The sequence below is a fragment of the Akebia trifoliata genome, chromosome 15 (assembly GCF_017979445.1).
Source record: "Akebia trifoliata isolate Shusen 1 chromosome 15, ASM1797944v1, whole genome shotgun sequence".
In the NCBI taxonomy this organism is placed as follows: Eukaryota; Viridiplantae; Streptophyta; class Magnoliopsida; order Ranunculales; family Lardizabalaceae; genus Akebia; species Akebia trifoliata.
In genome coordinates, this window is record NC_141389.1 from 16988258 (window position 1) to 17000639 (window position 12382).

Here is a 12382-nt window from a genome sequence, read left to right on the forward strand (position 1 = left end):
ATACGGTACGAAACACGTATTTTCATAGACTTGCCATAATTTCTATTTTTTTGTTCACAACTTAGAAAAGAAGTTTTATTTTCTTCTTTGATCAAGGTACGAGTTTTCTGAAGGTATCCATAGCCACCAACTATCATTGTAACATCCTCTTTTGCACCTTGATAGCGTCCATTCAACATGTTTTAGCAAGCACGATAAATCTCTTTCTTTTATCTTTTTTTGACATTGTTTGATGATTATATTTAATGTGTAGGTTGCTTGACTGTCAAAGTAATGATTTCATATGTTTTTTTTATCCTTATGATCAACCAATCTATTATTTTGTAATAAAAAAATGATAATTTAATTCGATATGTTTTGTGTGGGCAGTTGAATAATCAAGTAAAAAGAAAAAGAAAATTGTTTCCATTCAAAGGAGAGATTGATCGGTCGTAAAGGCAAGGTTGTTCCTATTTTCATAAGATTGGCTCGGTGAGTACATTTTTTTACCTCGGGCCAACTCACTAATATTCATAGGCACAAGAATCGATCAAATCATTTTTTAAGAGAACGGTCAATTCTATGGTTGAAATCAATTTAATTCAGAAACATTTCATGAGAACTCTATCGAGTTGACTCGTAGATTTCTGTGTGTGTTTTGAATGTGAATTTTCATTATAAAAAAATTCCGAGTGAACTCGTTGATTGTCGTGCCTATTGGCCTTTAAATTCATCATTGTTTTTACGAAATTTGACGACCAAGTCAACTCATTGGTTTTTGTCCACATGAAAATTAAATTGAATTTCATTTTCCTACAACATGGCCAATGGGTTGACTCGTGGTTCTTATGATCCTGACACTTAAATTGATTTTCGTCTCTTTTAAAGTGTGGTTAATGAGTTGGCTTATTGATTTTTTTTTGCATTGGGACTTGAATTAGTTCGAATTTTAATATATCGATGCATACCACATGGAATTTTCAATTAATAAAAAATTAAGGCATTTTTCGAGATTCTTTAATGCAAATTGTGAAAGAAAGATTTTTTTTAAAAAAATTTGGGAAAATCTTAACCACAAGATTAGTAGTCGATTCTACATAAAATGACGATGATCTTTAGCTAATCTGACATAAGATGATGATTGGACCTTTAACCCTAGGAAGCTCGACTTTAGTCTTCATCCGATAACCATAGGATAGTCTTGGATTGTAGTAGAGGCAAATCATCTTGATTGGGGGAAGGGGGTTCGATGCCTAACACCTTCTGAAACCCGTAACTCGACCCTTTGCCTCTTACTCATAAACTGATTCGGATCCGCTTGGCATTATTTCAAAGTTCCTAAACCTAAACTAGGTAGCGACTCCCAATTATCAGAAAATTTCCCAATTACATACTTCTTTTTACATAAAAAATTTGTGGAGGTACTTTCAAGTACCTTTGAGTATATCAAATTGGAGCATCACATACTGTCTGATCAGGTGAAACTGGGAGGTATATCGGTGTTCCAAGTTGAAGTGACATAAGCTTTGTTCTAACCTAGTCTCAATCATGTAGTAAGCCTCGAAACACAAACCTAGGTGTGGTTCCATTAGGCCATGACTTGAACCAACTATAAGTGTTCCCGGGTAGCAATTCTTTAATCCAACCAACAGGTAAGTGGGTGGACCGGTCCACACCGCTCAATTTGAATCCGCAATACCTATGCGACCAAATAAATCTAATTGTTGAAATATACCAATCAATGTGAACCAATTAAACTAGTTGGTCTAATTGGCAAATGGACCTAATCGATTAGATCAATTTGTTTGGGCTCAAAGATTTAAACCAATTCACACCAAGAAGATTTGATCTTGTCGTAGAATCAATTTGACCAAGGGTTCAACCCAACCAAGGTTAGACACACGATCAATCTTCATCACCCTTGTGGTCATTATAGGCTTATATTGCATTTGGATTCATCGATTGCCATTAGACTTAGGCTAATTCATATCAAATTTTTAATCAAGTAGTTAAAAGTGAGTCTTTCAGAATAAATGGTTAATCTGATTTCATTTCGATCAGGTAATAATGCTCTTAGATTTTCCAAATCACCATCTATGTTACTTTAATCCAGTCACAAAAGTTGTCTTACCAGAGTATCGTCATCAAGTCAGAGTAACCAAGTCTTGCCACAAAAAAGAATGACTATCATAGATGAAACAATAGTTCGTCAAATTTTAGAATCCTTTAATGCACAAATCATTGCCTTTGTTCAAGTACAAATTGAGGACTTGAAAATTAAAAATGAGAAAGATAAAGCTATAGAACCTTAGATTGTGTTTGACCTTATTGAAGATCAAGTATCTATCGACCATGTTTTAGCCTATTGAATAACTCATATTGAAACTACTCTGAAGAATATTAATGACCCAAATGATCTCGCCCTTGAATTAAGGGCAATGGCGTTATTTCTTACTGTCCGTCTGCAAAAAAATTTACAATGCCAAATATAGATAAGTTTGTTGGGATTGGATCTAGGACTTACTTAAAAATATACATTGACATCATGCAATCTCAAGGATTGATTGATAAATAGATGACTCAACTTTTTTTAAAAACTCTCAGAGGGCCTGTCTTGTGTTGGCTCATGTCACTAGACTCATTTCGTGTAAAGACATGACATGAATTGATGGAGTTTATCGATCGATATTCTTTTAATACAGACATCGAACTCACAAGAAGGGATCTGGAAATGACCAAATGAAAGCCTGGGAAAACCTTTATTGAGTTTATTGCCCAATGGAAAGCTAAAGCTGTTCAATTGTGGGACCGACCTCAAGAAAAAGAGCATGTGAAGATCATCCTCAAGAATCTCACTCCCACTTATGCTAATTACCTGATGCCTCAGGACCTTTCTATTTTTTAGTCATGCTTAAAGTTAGAAATTAGGTTGAAGATGCTTTCTATGTGGGACTTTTTGATAATTCTTCTAAGTCAAAATCAAAAAATTTCAAACTTAATGCCAATTCCTCACAATTGACCAATGCCTTTTCCATACTAGCTCCCCAAATTACTCAACTCTCGCAGCCTAGGTCCTAGAGACAATTTTTAAACCTTGGAATGCCTCTTAGTACCACATATCAAAAGTTATTGAAAAATGGTCTTCTCATACCTCTACAGCCTAGGCCTTTTACCTAATCACCTTCCGCAAAACCATAAGGCCAACCAATTCTGTAAATACCATCAAATGTCTGGTCACTACACTAACAGGTGTGTCGTTTTGCACCATGCTATTAAAATCTAATAATTAGAAAAAAGTTACCATATTCATCCCTGCCACACCTAATGTTACTGCTAATCCTTTGATTACCTTTCAAATCAGTTTCCACCCACTTTGAACATAATCTCCTAAGTCAAATTCGAGCCAGTTGACCCAATTTTCTTTGTTCATCCGACCGATCCTAATGGCATATCTGCACTCCATTAGAATGAGTCCATCTACCCCATAATAGTGACAATGTTGGAAGATAAAAAGTTTGTTGAAACAATGGGTTATTCAACATCCGACATGCTCAAATGAGAATATGAAGTGGTGGCAAAAGTAGATGAGATCAAGTCATTCATCATGAAGATATCCAAAGTGGCAGAGACTCCAAATCATGTCTATGCATTCAAAATTATCTCCCAACTTTGTAGTCAAGCGTTTATGAGTATTTTTTTTTAGTTTTAATTCGGTTGTGTAGGTTGTTAAATTCAATTAGTAATCTCAATCATGTTAGTCCTTATTAGTCTACAAGCTTTAGTTGAGTCATGTCAATCTATGTTTTTCTTAATTCCAATCAAATAAAGGAACTTTTTCATTATCATTTGCACAATAATGATTTGAGAATAAAATCTAATATGAAGAAGAATTTTGAGCTCAATAACCAAGCTTGATAAATATTAGAATTAAAGAATAAACCTAAGAAGAGCGATTTGGTCTTGCCTTATCCCCAAAGGATCATGAAAAAGTAATAAACTTGCTCGAGAAATTTGATAATAACTATATTTTTGCATGGTCCTATGAGGATGTGGTAGGCACTACATTGGCTAACATCGAATCTTGTTGAACCCAAATAATGGACTGATCAAGACATGAATTTAAAGATGATTTTCAAAACCAATGTTATAAAAATAATGCATTTGAAGTTACCTACAAGAATGTCAAGATCCTTATTTAAATAAGGAACCATCATACTTTTCACTCATGAAAAAAAGATTTCTCAAAGTTTTCAAAACCTAAATGATTCTAAGTAGATAAGAAAACTCAACATTATGAAGGAAAAGTGAATTTATTACACTCTAATATTTGTTTGAAAATTTTGAAAATGAAGACTCATTTAGTGCATTGTAATTCGATAAATCGATCAAGACATTGGGTTCCTAAAACCTTATCCAATTCAAACAGTATTTCACATGAGTAGATTTTCTTTGCTCAAATCATTTTTCATTTCTTACCTGTAATTTTTTTTTTTAAAACAACATATCTTTTCTTTGTGCGAAAGTTATACTTTTCTATGACAATAAACAATTCGAAGGCCCAATGGATGTAGAATCTCATGAAACTTTGAGTCATTTAGAAGAAAAAAAAACTATTCCCTATTACATGCTGACAAACAACTAAACTATTTTAATTGATTTGAAAAAAAAATTGATATGATAATCTCGTAATACTAGATCCGTTGAATTGAATTGGCCAGAGTGAAATGTTGGAATAGCATACCCAATTAAATTGAATTTGTGATGGTTTGACCCATTGGACTCGAATAATTTTATTGGATTATTTCATCTATTATGCTTTAAGTCGAATTGTCCAACTAGTTTATGTGTGATCTTTGAGATTTACTTACCAATTGTGCCTAGGTTAAGTGGTATTGTCTGATAAGTCTCATCAATTAAATCTATTTGGGTTGGACTAGTATTGTAGGTCCAATTTGAATGATGTGGATTGATCCACCCATTTACCTTTTGGTTGGATTGAAAAAATGCAACCAAGGAACACTCATATTAGTTCGAGTCGTGTCTTAATAGGATCAAACCTAAGTTTGGATCTCTAGACTCATTATGTAATTGAAGTTAGGTTAGGACAAAACTTAGGTCACTTCATCCAAGAACATCGATATACCTCTCAGTTTCACTTGGTTAGATAGTACGTGGTGTTCTAGTTTAATATACCCGAAGGTACTAGATTGAAGTTGTAAGGTTCACATGCGTCACCTGTGTTCTGAGGGGCCAGGTTGGCTATGTTCCAACTTATCAAGGGACAGAGAATGATACAAACTTCGATATATATGCTTGTTAGTATGTGCAAAGAGACGAGGTGCTGAAAGCGCCCTCGATCCGCGGGGTGCGCGGATCCGCTTTTGACCCTTGAGGTTTGGGAGTCGCCACCTAGTTATTACGGTCTAGGAACCGAATAATGACTCTAAACGGATAAAAACTAATCTAAAACCAAGAAAACTGAATTCGGGGATCATGTTACGGGATTGGAAGGTGTTAGGCACCAATCCCGCCCGGCCTAAGCCGGTCTCTACTAAATTCCCAAGTAGATTACATTGCTAAAACCTAGATAAAAATAAAAAATAAAAAATAATACCTTTCCGATGCAAGGACTTTACTCCCTCAGATCTGACAAAAGAGCTCCTTGTACCGTGCTCCCTTGCTACGTTCTGCTTCCGGATTTGACTTCGGATCTCCGAAGTAAGGTATCTCCTTATTTTTTGAATCTGAACTCTTCAAGTTCGTTGCGGATTTGGGGATGTTTTTAGAAGGCTTTTGGGTATTTTCTAGACTAAAATTGAAGGAGGGATGTTAGCTAAGGAGTTGGGACTCCAAAACTAGGGTTTATGGGGGGCTATGGGGGCTTCTAGACCTACTTCTCCTAGGGTTTATTATTTGATACGAAAATAGGGTGTGAGCACCTCTATTTATAGATGTTTTTTAGGGTTGATTTGGATAGAGTTAGTGTTTAATTAGAGATCTTTTAATTAGAGTTGTGTTTTAATTTGACTTGTTTTAGGTAGAATTGTGTTTTAATTAGAATTGTTTTAGGTAGAATTGTGTTTTAATTCAAATTATTTTAGGTAGAATTGTTTTTAAGTTAGAACTCTATTAGATAGAGTTATTATTTAATTAGAATTCTATTATGACTTTTGGTCTTATTTGATTGACTTTTAATGTTTTGACTTTAGTCTTAATTGATTGACTTTTAATATTTTGACTTTAGTCTTGCTTAATTGACTTTAATTCTTGACTTCAGTCTTGCTTGATTTACTTTTAATTTTTGGAGAAGGCCCCCTTCATTATTTCTTTAATTCTTTGGACCCCCAAATGGAGGGGTCCTTAAAGAAATATCCCACGAACCCTCAACGATTTTGCCTGAGAGCCCGATTGATCGATTTTTTAGGTTCAAATTTTTAAATTAATTTCATTAATGTTTAACTTTAATTATTTAATATTTTATTTATTAATTTCGAATTTTTTAATTATGAAAATTGTGAAATTACCATTTTACCCCCGGAGAGGACTTTTCACGTTTTAAGTCGGTTTTTAATGTTCTAGGATGTTTTAGAATCGATTTTTCGTAAGGAATTCAATGAGAATGTTGGTTTGTGTCATTTATGAAAATTTTTATGTGAAATGATTGTGAACTTTATGAGGGGCATTTTCGTAATTTTGTCAGATTCTGTTAAAATTGGTGAAATGATTTATTTGGTTCCGATTTGTTATTTTATGTGTTCGAGAGAGTTTTCCTAAGCGTAATGTAGGCTCTAGAGTTGTTTTGATGTTAGGGGTATTTTGGTAATTTGGTAATTTTTAGTGATTTTTATCGTGAAGCTTCTTTTTGGTTTGCAAGATGATGATTTCTATGTTTCTGGGGTCGTATTTTCCTAGCGTAGCGTGATTTCTAAGGTTTTGTCAGTTCGAGATACCTCATCTGGATTTTTGAAACAAATCTGGTAACAAAATAAAGTAATAGAATACACATCCATCATTGGGAATCCTTGCGATCGGGTTGACGAGTTGATTAATCAGGCGAATGCAAAAATGGGGTGTCTACAGATGCCCCTCTTTGGCAGAGGGTTGAAGCAAACTAGATAGCAAATCTATTTTGGTAGATAGTGCGATATCCAAATGCCAAAGCTAGTGACAGTTCATTTTACAGCCTGATTTAGCAATTCGTCAGGGTGTTCGGATCCTTGAGGATAAAGCTCTCCCCGAATCAAAAGGTTGTCAGGTCCTTGAGCGCAAACTCTCACTGACGGTGTCAGATCCTTGAATTTTAAAGAATTCTCCCTGACTAAAAGAACAAGTGTGCAAGTGTGTGCACTGTGTGAAACTGAGTAAAATCTGAGCATAAACTAAGCATAACTGAGCATAAATTGAGCATAAAAAAATTGAATGTCTTACTTTACCTACCCTGGGTGAAAGAGTAATAAAAAAAATTTTTTGGAAAGTTTTACTCTACCTACTCGGGGTGAAAGAGTAATGAACTATTTTTTCTGGGAGTTTTACTCTACATACTCGGGGTGAAAGAGTAATGGACTTATTTTCTGGGGGTTCTATTCTACCTACTCAGGGTGAAAGAGTAATGAACTATTTTTTCTGGGAGTCCTACTCTACATACTCGGGGTGAAAGAGTAATGGACTTATTTTCTGGGAGTTTTACTCTACCTACTCGGGGTGAAAGAGTAATGAACTATTTTCGGGAGTTCTACTCTACCTACTCGGGGTGAAAGAGTAATGAACTATTTTCCTGGAGTTCTACTCTACATACTCGGGGTGAAAGAGTAATGAACTATCTAAGTATAATCTGAGAAAACACTCGGCGATATCTGACTAAGCATAATCCGAGAAAGCCCTCGGTCGCAACTGGTTGAGCATAATCTGAGCAAACCCTTGATGACATCTGGCTGAGCATAGTTCGAGCAAACCCTCGGCGGTAACTGAGCATAGTTCCGAGAAAACCCTCGGCGGTATCTGAGCATAGTTCCGAGAAAACCCTCGGCAGTATCTGAGCATAATTCCTAGAAAACCCTCGGCGGTATCTGAGCATAGTTCCGAGAAAATCCTCGGCGATAACTGAGCATAGTTCCGAGAAAACCCTCGGCGGTATCTGAGCATAATTCCGAGAAAACCCTCGGCGGTATATGAGCATAGTTCCGAGAAAACCCTCGGCGGTATCTGAGCATAGTTCCGAGAAAACCCTCGGCGGTATCTGAGCATAATTCCGAGAAAACCCTCGGCGGTATCTGAGCATAGTTCCGAGAAAACCCTCGGCGGTATCTGAGCATAATTCCGAGAAAACCCTCGGCGGTATCTGAGCATAATTCCGAGAAAACCCTCGGCGGTATCTGAGCATAATTTCGAGAAAACCCTCGGCGGTATCTGAGCATAGTTCCGAGAAAACCCTCGGCGGTATCTAAGCATAATTCTGAGAAAACCCTCGGCGGTAACTGAGCAAAATCCAAGATAATCCTTGGTGGAAACTGAGCAAAATCCAAGTTAACCCTTGGCGGAAACTGAGCAAAATCCAAGATAACCCTTGACGGCAACTGAGCAAAATCCAAGATAACCCTTGGCGGAGACTGAGCAAAATCCAAGATAACCCTTGGCGGCAACTGAGCAAAATCCAAGGTAACTCTTGGCGAAAACTGAGCAAAATTGGCAAAGGAACGAAGGACTTTTGGGAAAGAATGAATGAATTTGGAAAAGATTGATCAGAGTGAATTGAATAAATCTGGAAGATACTGAATCTGGAAGAGAAATGATCGATTCCAAGAATGATTGGATCTGAAAAAGAATCTGGAGAACGAAAGAATGTCATATCTCCTATGTGAAATCCAAAATGCTTTTGTTTGAACCTCAAGGATGTATCAAAAAGTTTTATGAATTTAAAACATGAGTTTTTATTTCTTTTGAACCTCAAAAGTTTTTCGAAAAAAACTGTTATCAAGAGGGTAACCTTAAGTTTGGGGTTCCTATTATTTTGATAGGATTAACATTGCTCGAAGACAAAATGCCCCTAGTTTGACAATGTACGTGACATTGAAGATAATTGAACACATCATGCAAAAATTAAAAAAAAAAAAAAAAAAAAAATGCCCCTAGTATAAGGGGGAAAAGTTACATTAAAGGAGAAAGAAAATGCCCCTTATATAAAGGTTTGAAATAATTGATTACCACAAGCGCAATAAAGACTCAACTTTTTAAATTTGATTAATTTTATTGGAGGTTTTGAGTCAGGCTCAAGAGTACAAAATTATTTCCTTTCGAGATTCATCATAGAATTCACCCTTATCTCCCTTGGTTCACTTGGGGAAGTAAACATTTTCAGATCGATCGTAGACAAGATACTTGTGGCTTCTGAGTCTATGCCGGGTTTAAGCTAAGTATTGAACTTGATTATTCGGACTTCTGATGTTTCAGCTCGGACCGCTCTCAGCTTGGGATCTTCTTCTATTTTTCTTTGTTGCTCTAACTTTTGCCTAGATCGCCTTTTCAGGTTTTCAATCTAGCGAGCTTGCTCTAACTTTTGCCTAAATCGCCTTTTCAGATTTTCGATCTAGCGAGCTTTTTCTTTTTTTCTTGGCTCTGATTGTTGTCAAAGTTGTCCTTTCAGATTTTCAACCTTGCGAGCTTGCCTTAATTTTTGCCTAAGTCGCCCTTTTCGAGTTTTCAACTTAGCAGGCTTCATCATTTTTTATCTTTTTCTTCTCCTCTGAACTTCTGAAGTTACTACCTGATCATGTTTTGATATCTTCCTTGACTTTTTCACACGGTACTTAGGAGGACTTTTATAGGTAGGCTTGGGACTAGGCATAAAATGAAAGGGATTTTGAGGCTCAAAAACCCAAATGCCCCTTGTGTGGCATTTCATTTTCAATTATTTCTTTTTCTTTAAATTTTCTTTCCCACTTTGAATGATATTTCTTTTCTTTTGAATTTTCTTCTTGATTTTTTTATATTGTGTGGGAAAATAGATTTTTTTTTATTGATGTGGTCGGGCCTGAAGTAATTTCTCAGGTTGCCTACGTACCCCAGAATTTTGGGATCAGACCAAAACGTAGTTCGAACTTCCCTCCCCTAGGTTAGGTGATCAGGCTAAGAAATAAAAGGCACAATTTTTTTTTTTTTTGTTTTTTGTTTTTTTTTTTTTTGAAAGGGCTGCAAAGGGCTGAGAAAGGAGATAATGAACTGGGTAGCAGGAAAATTGATTCGACCAAAGATGGCCTCCTTAAATGTAGTACCATTTGATCCGGTCAAGGTTGATTGACTCTGGTAGTTCACTTCCATCATGATCTTGAAGTCTGACGACTTTTCCAGACAGTATTTCCTTAATGAATGAATTTCTCCAATTGGGTTCAGACTTTCTCCTATAATCGAGGAGGAGTGTTCAATTTTCTTTGAAGTCTGATAGTTAAATCCTTGACTTGTAAATGATGAGCTTTGAACTTTTTGTCAAATGCACGGGTGACTCTTCTTAGATAAGCTTGCACGTGGTACAAGACTTCAACTCGTTTTCTTTGATCAAGTTTAATTCTTCATACTGCTGACGAACCCAATCTGTTTCTAACAAATGATTTTCCAACAAGACCCTGAGAGATGAAATTTTCATTTCAACTAGCAAGACTGCTTCCATGCCATACACTAAGGAGTAGGGAGTAGCTCCAGTGGAAGACTGTATTGAAGTATGATGTGCCCCTATCGTGAATGATAATTTTTCTGACCAATCTCGATGTGATTGACACATTTTCCTGATGATAGTCTTGAGACTCTTACTAACTGCTTCAAACGTTCCATTGATCTGAGGAAGGTAGGGGGATGATTTGTGCTTCCGGACCTTCAACTTTAAACATAGAGTAATGATTTATGCTTTGAAGTACGACCCATTATCAGAGATTAGTTCAAAAGGTACCCCCATATCGACTGATAATATGTGATTTGAAACTCAAGATGTAGTAAGGATAGTGCTGACACATTTTATAACATCTTCTTTGATTCCATTGATATAGACGAGTATCCATCCCATGTTGAACAACACTCAAGCTTGTACCTAACATACCCTCATATGATCACACGAACAAGTCTTTTGAAATTTCTGAGAAAATTCATTATCCCCTTGTGTTCCTCTAGAGATAAGATGGTTTCTATTTGAATCTCTTTAGGAATTTATTTCTGTTCCGAGGTCAATGACCCTTGCTTTCTTGAGCCCGACTCTTATCCTCTTGTCTTTGAAGCTAGATTATTAGTTAATTCATTAATGCGCTCGAGATATTTAAATATTTCTTTTGTACGATCAATTCAGAAGGGGCGACAGACACCTCTATAAACTCGACGAACTAACTTGACTCAATAAGAAAGAGTAGACTCAATCTAAAGAAGACATGACCTTACTAGAAAAAATGACTCAAGCTAACCCAAATGACCCATGAAAACTCAAGACTACCCAAAACGGGCTTGATGAGAACTGAGACATTGCTTACAACCGGTAGGATTGAAGCACTATAATTTTCAAAGAACAACTAGATGATGTTGAGAAATTTTGAGGTCATTTCTGACTGTTGATTTGATATTGACGTTTACTCTAACTGACCGGATTTACAACCCTAGCTAGACAATGGACGATTGAGCTTAGACACAATGATAACCCTTAAACCTCTTTGAAGGTGAATTTAACCAATTTCAGTGTCACCCCCTTGATAACATTTTAAATGAACCATGAGATTTTATTGAATTTTGTGCACCAATCCATTAAAAGGTTCATCCATTTAATGATTATTCAGAAGAAAAATAATTTTACTGCACTCTTGAAAAATATTGACAAATAATGTTTTCATTGAATAACAACTTCAAACATATTTCAATAATTTTTCATGCAAATATATATCTTTTGTAAATCATTTTTCCTTCATTTTCTTTTCTTTTGGAAAATATTTTCTTCTGGAAAATATTTTTTCTTTAAAAATAGTTTTTATTTGGAAAACATTTTCTCTTGGAAAATCTTGTCTTATGGAAAACATTTTCTAGAAAATATTTTTTTCTTAGAAAATATTTTTTCTAGAGAATAACACTTTTTTTGGAAAATACTTCTTTTGGAAAACATTTTTTCCTAGAAAATACTTTCTTTTTCTTCTTTGAAAATTCGATTTCCATTTTGATTTAAATGGCCTGGTCCATCATGATTGTTGGATCGGGATGGACTAGGTCATTATTGTAAAAGAATGGATTTTTTTATTGGATCGGTGCACCCATTTTACTTTTCAAAAGCAACATTTTTATCCTTGAGATCAATTATGCACTCGGATTTCACCATTCACATCACTCACATACATTCATCAATTACATGCATTCATTCAATAACAACCCGGGAACACCCACGATA